The 6,310-nt window shown below is 46.1% G+C and overlaps 1 long non-coding RNA gene across 1 annotated transcript; it reads right to left on the bottom strand.

Moving 5' to 3' along the window:
- Positions 1 to 457: 457 nt before the first annotated feature.
- On the bottom strand, positions 458 to 5,264 carry LOC310679158. The gene is made up of 4 exons (XR_014512140.1): positions 3,400 to 5,264; positions 2,017 to 2,204; positions 833 to 1,036; positions 458 to 601 (listed from the first exon to the last, which is right to left on the bottom strand). It is a non-coding gene; the product is annotated as an uncharacterized lncRNA (long non-coding RNA).
- Positions 5,265 to 6,310: the final 1,046 nt, after the last annotated feature.

Below are 6,310 nucleotides of genomic sequence, written 5' to 3'. Positions count from 1 at the left end.
AGTATCACTTGATGCTCTTCCTTTCATTTTGAGAAGATACCTACAAGGGTCTTTATTTCTGTAGATAATTCACATACCATTTTAGTGTGGTTTTGGAGATCTTTCCCCATTTCCATCAATGGACCATCAAGGTCCGTTTTTGGCTCACCCTCCTGAAGGGAGCGCTTCCTTGCATGGCCAGGTGTCTGTATCGGATTCTTCTTCTTCTGCGAGGGCAGACACCACGATTCCTAATCCTACATAAGGTGCCCAAACAGCAGCTTTAATCACAGAATTGAAGAGTTGGAAAAGACCCCAAGGGTCATCTAGTCCAACTGCCTGCAATGCAGGAATTTCAGCGAAAGCATCCATCTAGTAGCATCCACAAAGGAAGGAGCCAAACTGTAGACACTGGCCCACGCTCACAACTGTTGGAAAAAAGTACCCCCAAGGATTAAATCATGATCGAAGACTATCGTGTTTGAAAATGAACTTTATTAGAATAACAGTAAAAATATATATTTATTAATTTATTTTTCTATCTGGATTTCTGGGGAAGGGAAACTGGGCAAAGGCAGGGAGAGAGCTATATCGGAGCTGCTGGCCTCACTGCTGTCGCTGCCTGGAAGAGAAAAGAAGAGAAACGATTCTTAATATTTACATTTATTATTATGTTGATAACCCATCTTTCCTGCAAGGATCTCCAGGTGGCTTACGTTATTCTCCCTTCTTCCCTTCTTCACCCCATCCCTGAATTCTTCTTGAATCAGGGAGTTGCCTCCCCCCCCCCCCCCACAGTGATCTAGATTCACTCTGGCCTCCCTGTTCCTCATGAACAAAGATCAGCACTCACCATCCATGTTGGTATGGGTGGCATCCAACCCCTGATCTCATGGTCTGACAAATATTCTTCTTATTTTCACTTTCTCCACCTTCCCATTTTTTTATTACGTTCACCTCTTCATCCCATTCATCCTCCTCACAGACCAGGGGATGGATTTTAGTGACACGACAGCAGGAGACTGTCAGCTCACAGAGCCTTCTGAGACTTTGAAACCTAGGGAAGAAGAGGGAAAATACCGTATTTTTTGCACAATAACACTCACTTTTTTCCTCCTAGAAAGTAAGGGGAAATGTCTGTGCATGTTATGGAGCGAATGCCTACGGATAGCGGGGGGGGATCTGCAGCAGTCGTGAGCAGAGGATCCATGATTCCTCTTCCTTCCCTCCTCCGTGGCTCGCTTTGAAACAGCAAAGCGGGAGAAGAGCCGCTGAGTGGGGAGGAGAGAGGGACAGAGTGCCTGATTGCTTTAAAGGAGCAAAGCGGGAGAGGAGAGGAGCCTTCTCCTCTTATACCCCTCTTCTGCATTATTAACAGCATCCTTCTCCACCCACCCCACGCGTGTTCCTTGTTCCTTGAGTGCTTTTCCTTCCCTCCCCACTTAAAACGTGGTTACAAAGCACGGATACACATGGATCCTCAGGATTTTTGCACTGGGTCACCCCAAATTCACCATCAGATCACATAGCATGTCCATGGCTACAGCTTGCACCAAAAAAATCACGCACCCACTGTTGCCTGGGGCCGCAGTTGTGCAAAAACGTGGTTACAAAGCATGGATCCACATGGATCCTCAGGATTTTTGCATTGGGCTACCCCAAACTCACCGTCAGATCACATGTCTGTGGCCACAGCATGAACCACAAAAATCATACATTCGCTGTTTCATTTAGAATATTTTTTTTTTCTTGTTTTCCTCCTTTAAAAACTATGTGCGTGTTATGGTCGGGTGCGTGTTATAGAGCGAAAAATACGGTAATCACAAAATGGGTTCTATATTCTTTCTTGATACTCTCTCTATCTAACAGCTAAACTTGGTTTCAGAAACCTCTATTGGAGAGCAAATAGTTGCTCTTCCCAAAGTCCTCATCCCATCCCCGAACTCTTCTTGAATCAGGGAGCTGCCTCCCCTCCCGCCCCCCCTCAGTGACCCAGATTCTCTCTGGCCTTCCTGATGAACAAAGATCAGCACTCACCATTCATGTTGTCATCGGTGGCATCCACCCCCTGGTCGCATGGTCTGACAAAGATTCTTCTGATTTTCATCAATTCCACCTTGCATCACATAGACTTCCATTCATCCTCCTCACAGACCAGGGGGTGTATCTTCAGCATGAGACAGCAGGAGACCATCAGCCCATGGAGCCTTTGGAGACTTTGTAATCTAGGGAAGAAAAGGGAAATTGATAAAGAAATGGGTTCTAGATACTTTTTTGATACTCTATATCTCTGTGCTAAATTTGGGGCACCGGGCAGCTAAGCCTACTTTCAGAAACCTCTATTGGAGAACACAGCAAGCTGCTTAACCCACTGAGGAGGGCATCTTGTCAAAGGACCCTGCAAAACTGGGAGATGCCCTTCTTGTGACGATGACCAAAAGGGGGAAGGCAAGCCATTTCCTTCAAAGCAGCTAAGGGGGTCCTAAGGACAATCTTTAAAAATTAATCTAATCATGACCTGGTCCCCTATGTTTCTAAATCTTAAAGGTAAAGGGACCCCTGACCATTAGGCCCAGTCGTGGCTGACTCGGGGTTGCGGCGCTCATCTTGCTTTATTGGCCGAAGGAGCCGGCGTACAGCTTCCAGGTCATGTGGCCAACATGACTAAGCCCCTTCTGGTGAACCAGAGCAGCGCATGGAAACACTGCTTACCTTCCCGCCGGAGCGGTACCTATTTATCTACTTGCACTTGGACGTGCTTTCGAACTGCTAGGTTGGCAGGAGCAGGGACCAAGCAACAGGAGCTCACCCCGTCACGGGGTTCGAACCACTGACCTTCTGATTGGCAAGTCCTAGGCTCTGTGGTTTAACCCACAGTGCCACCCGCGTCCCTTCTAAATCTTAAGGGATAGCAAAAGAAGCAGACTGAGGAAAGAAGAAGAGATATACCGTATTTTTCGCCCCATAGGACGCACTTTTTCCCCTCCAAAAATGAAGGGGAAATGTGTGCATCTTATAGGGCGAATGCAGGCTTTCGCTGGAGCCTGGAGAGCGAGAGGCATCGGTGCGCACCGACCCCTCTCACTCTCCAGGCTTCAGGAAGCTATCCGCAAGCCTCAGGTGCCTAAGGCTTGGGGCGGCAGCCTGCAGCCTGAAGCATGGGGCGCGCTGCGGAGCTTGCCCCATGCTTTGGGCAGATGTCCGCAAGCCTTGCGCGCCCGGCGGCTGGTCCTGCCGAGCTCGCAAGGCTTGCAGGCAGCAGCCTGTTCTGGGGGCTGGGTCGGGGGAAGCTCGGGCTTCCCCCGCGCCAGCCCCGTGCCTGGGGGGAAATACATTTTTTTTTCTTTATCCCCCCCCCCCCAAATCTAGGTGCGTCCTATGGGGCGGTGCGTCCTATGGGGCATAAAATACGGTACTTACAGGCAAGATAAAGAGATTTTCATTTTTCAGAAAACACAATTCACACAAATGACCTCTTTTCTTTGAACTATCCATAAATAGGGGGACGTGTCAGAAAGATTCACAGTCACCATCCATATCGGCAGTGGGGGCCTCCATCCCCTGGTCGCTTGGTTGAACATATAGTGATTCCATCTTCACTAATGTTTCCTTCTTATCCTTCATGACCATAACTCCATCCTCAAATTTCTCCCTCACAGACCCCATGGGTCTCTAACACCGACTCCGACTCCAACGGCCTCCCTTGGAACTCTGGACAGTCAGGAGCTGTTGTCAGTTAACGGTTTCCTGGTAGGAGGAAAAACACTCAGTGACTCAACCTGCTCACTAAACAAACTTTTCCGTCGCATGTCCCACCCCTGAAAATCATTGCGTAGGCGAGGTTGCATATACCAGCCTCGATGCAGCAATTGTAAAAAGTATTTTGGGGTTCCTGCTTAAAATACGCAAATATACGTGTATCATACACACAATACCTTATATACTTTATAATACTATTAAGCTATAAACACTATAAAGTTCTAAACATAACTATATAGCATAACACTTAACTCTATATTCTTTTACATCCATAGATAGGCATTGCGCTTTTAAAAAACATAGGATCCAAATACATTTTAACCATTTTAAAGTTTGCATTTTAACTAATTGCATTTCAAACAATTACATCTCATCAAACAAGCATTTACACAGCATGATTGCCCCTGTACTTATCTAAATGTTTCGTGATACGGCATCCGCAATCACATTATCCTTCCCTCTGATGTGGGAGACATCAAAATTGTAGCCTGGCAATATCCACCTTATTCGTTGGCTATTCGCACCTTTCACTTGGTTTAACCATTTCAGAGGGGAATGGTCAGTACAAAGGGTAAATGTTCCACCCCACAAGTATGGCTTTAACTTGCCAGTAGCCCACAGAATGGCTAAACATTCCCCTTCAATGACAGAAAGGTGTTCTTTCCTCCCCAAGAGTTTCCTACTTAAGTATAAGACGGGGTGCAGTTGTCTCTTATCCCCTTTCTGGCAAAGAGTTGCCCCAACTCCTATATTGGAGGCATCCGTGAAAAGGCCAAAGGGCTGTAGGAAAGAGGGAGCTCTCAAAATAGGCTCCGTTGTTAAGGCTGATTTTAAACGCTCACATTCTGCTTGCCCCTGGGCCGTCCACATTACCTTATCTGTGTTGTCTTTCTTTACACAGTCATGTAAAGGAGCGGCATGGAGGCTAAAATCAGGAATAAATTGGTGATAATATCCTACCACCCCCAGAAAAGCTGCCATTTGGTGTGTGTTTTTGTAGAGGGCCTAGGCCACTCTCTCTCTCTTTTAATGTGTTTTTATTAAAGATTTCTTGGTTTACAAACGTATGTGCAATGTTTCTTTTTTCAAGTTACATTTTCTACAGGTCAGCTTCATTTGTTGGGGACGGTAGTGCGACATTAGGGGGGGGAGTGGGGAAGAGTGGAAGGGGCCATGGTGGGTGGGGTTGGGTGGCAATGTATCTGTTCTACTTAATGTACGTGTGGGGTTTTGTGTCAGCGTTGTTTGTGCGGGTTCTCTTTGCTATTTGCTTGCGTGCCTTCTCGGTAGTGGCACCCGCCCTGTGGAACGCCCTCCCACCAGATGTCAAAGAGAACAACAACTACCAGACTTTTAGAAGACATCTGAAGGCAGCCCTGTTTAGGGAAGCTTTTAATGTTTGATGTATTACAGTATTTTAATATTTTTTTGGAAGCCGCCCAGAGTGGCTGGGGAAGCCCAGCCAGATGGGCGGGGTATAAATAATAAAATTATTATTATTATTATTATTATTATTATTATTATTATTATTAGTGGTGAGAGAAGTTGGGGTTGGCCTAGGGTATGGTTGCTTGTTTGTGAATGGCTGTGGTGAACTTTGTTTTCATGTGTGAGTGGGGTGGGTGGGTGGGTGTTTTTGAATCAGGTTAGCCAGATTGATTCATGTGCTTTTGGCAGATTCTTGTCGTTGTCTTGTTGGGCTGTGTATGTGATAAAAGGGATCCATACCGGGGTGAAGGCATCATCTTCTATTTGTCCCCGTGTCAGTTTCAATTTATGGGTTAATTTTTCTAGTAAGGCTGTTTCCCATACTATTTGGTACCATTGGTCCATGTTCACTCCTGACAGGGCTAGGCCACTCTTGAATGACCTTTATTATGCTCCAATCAGGTTGGATCTTACCACCCCCTAGCATGTGACCTAAATACTTTACCTGCTTCAAAGCAAACTGGCATTTAGAAGCTTTGACAGTTGACTTTGTCCGTTGGAACACGATGGCTAGATGCTGCAGATGTGCCTTCCAGGGCTGGCTGAAGATGGCTACATCATCAGTATCAGCGAGGGCAAAATCTTTTAACCTCACCAGCATCTTATCAGTTAAACGCTGAAAGGTGGTTGGAGCATTCCTTAACCCAAAAGCTAAAACAATGAGCTCAAATAACCCATCTCAAGTTCTAAAAGCAGTCTTGGGTTGATCTTTAGGCTCCATCGCCACCTGCCAATATCCTTTGGTTAAGTCTATAGTAGAAATGAAATGGGCAGCCCCAATTGTCTCTACGAACTCATCTACCCTCGGTATTGGATAGATGTCAGGCACGGTATTGGATAGATGTCACTTGGTTTAAACGCCTGTAGCCCACACAAAATTCGTGACAACAGCCACGAAATTAAAAGATGCCTGCTTCTTGGAAGAAAAGCAATGACAAACCTAGACAGCATCTTAAAAAGCAGAGACATCACCTTGCCAACAAAGGTCCGTATAGTTACAGCTATGGTTTTCCCAGCAGTGATGTATGGAAGTGAGAGCTGGACAATAAAGAAGGCTGATGGCCAAAGAATTGATGCTTTTGAA

Source organism: Podarcis tiliguerta (assembly GCF_965153285.1).
Source record: "Podarcis tiliguerta genome assembly, chromosome: 6".
Lineage (NCBI taxonomy): Eukaryota > Metazoa > Chordata > Lepidosauria > Squamata > Lacertidae > Podarcis > Podarcis tiliguerta.
Note: the sequence above shows the minus strand (reverse complement) of the source record. Positions and strands in the feature narration are given on the sequence as shown.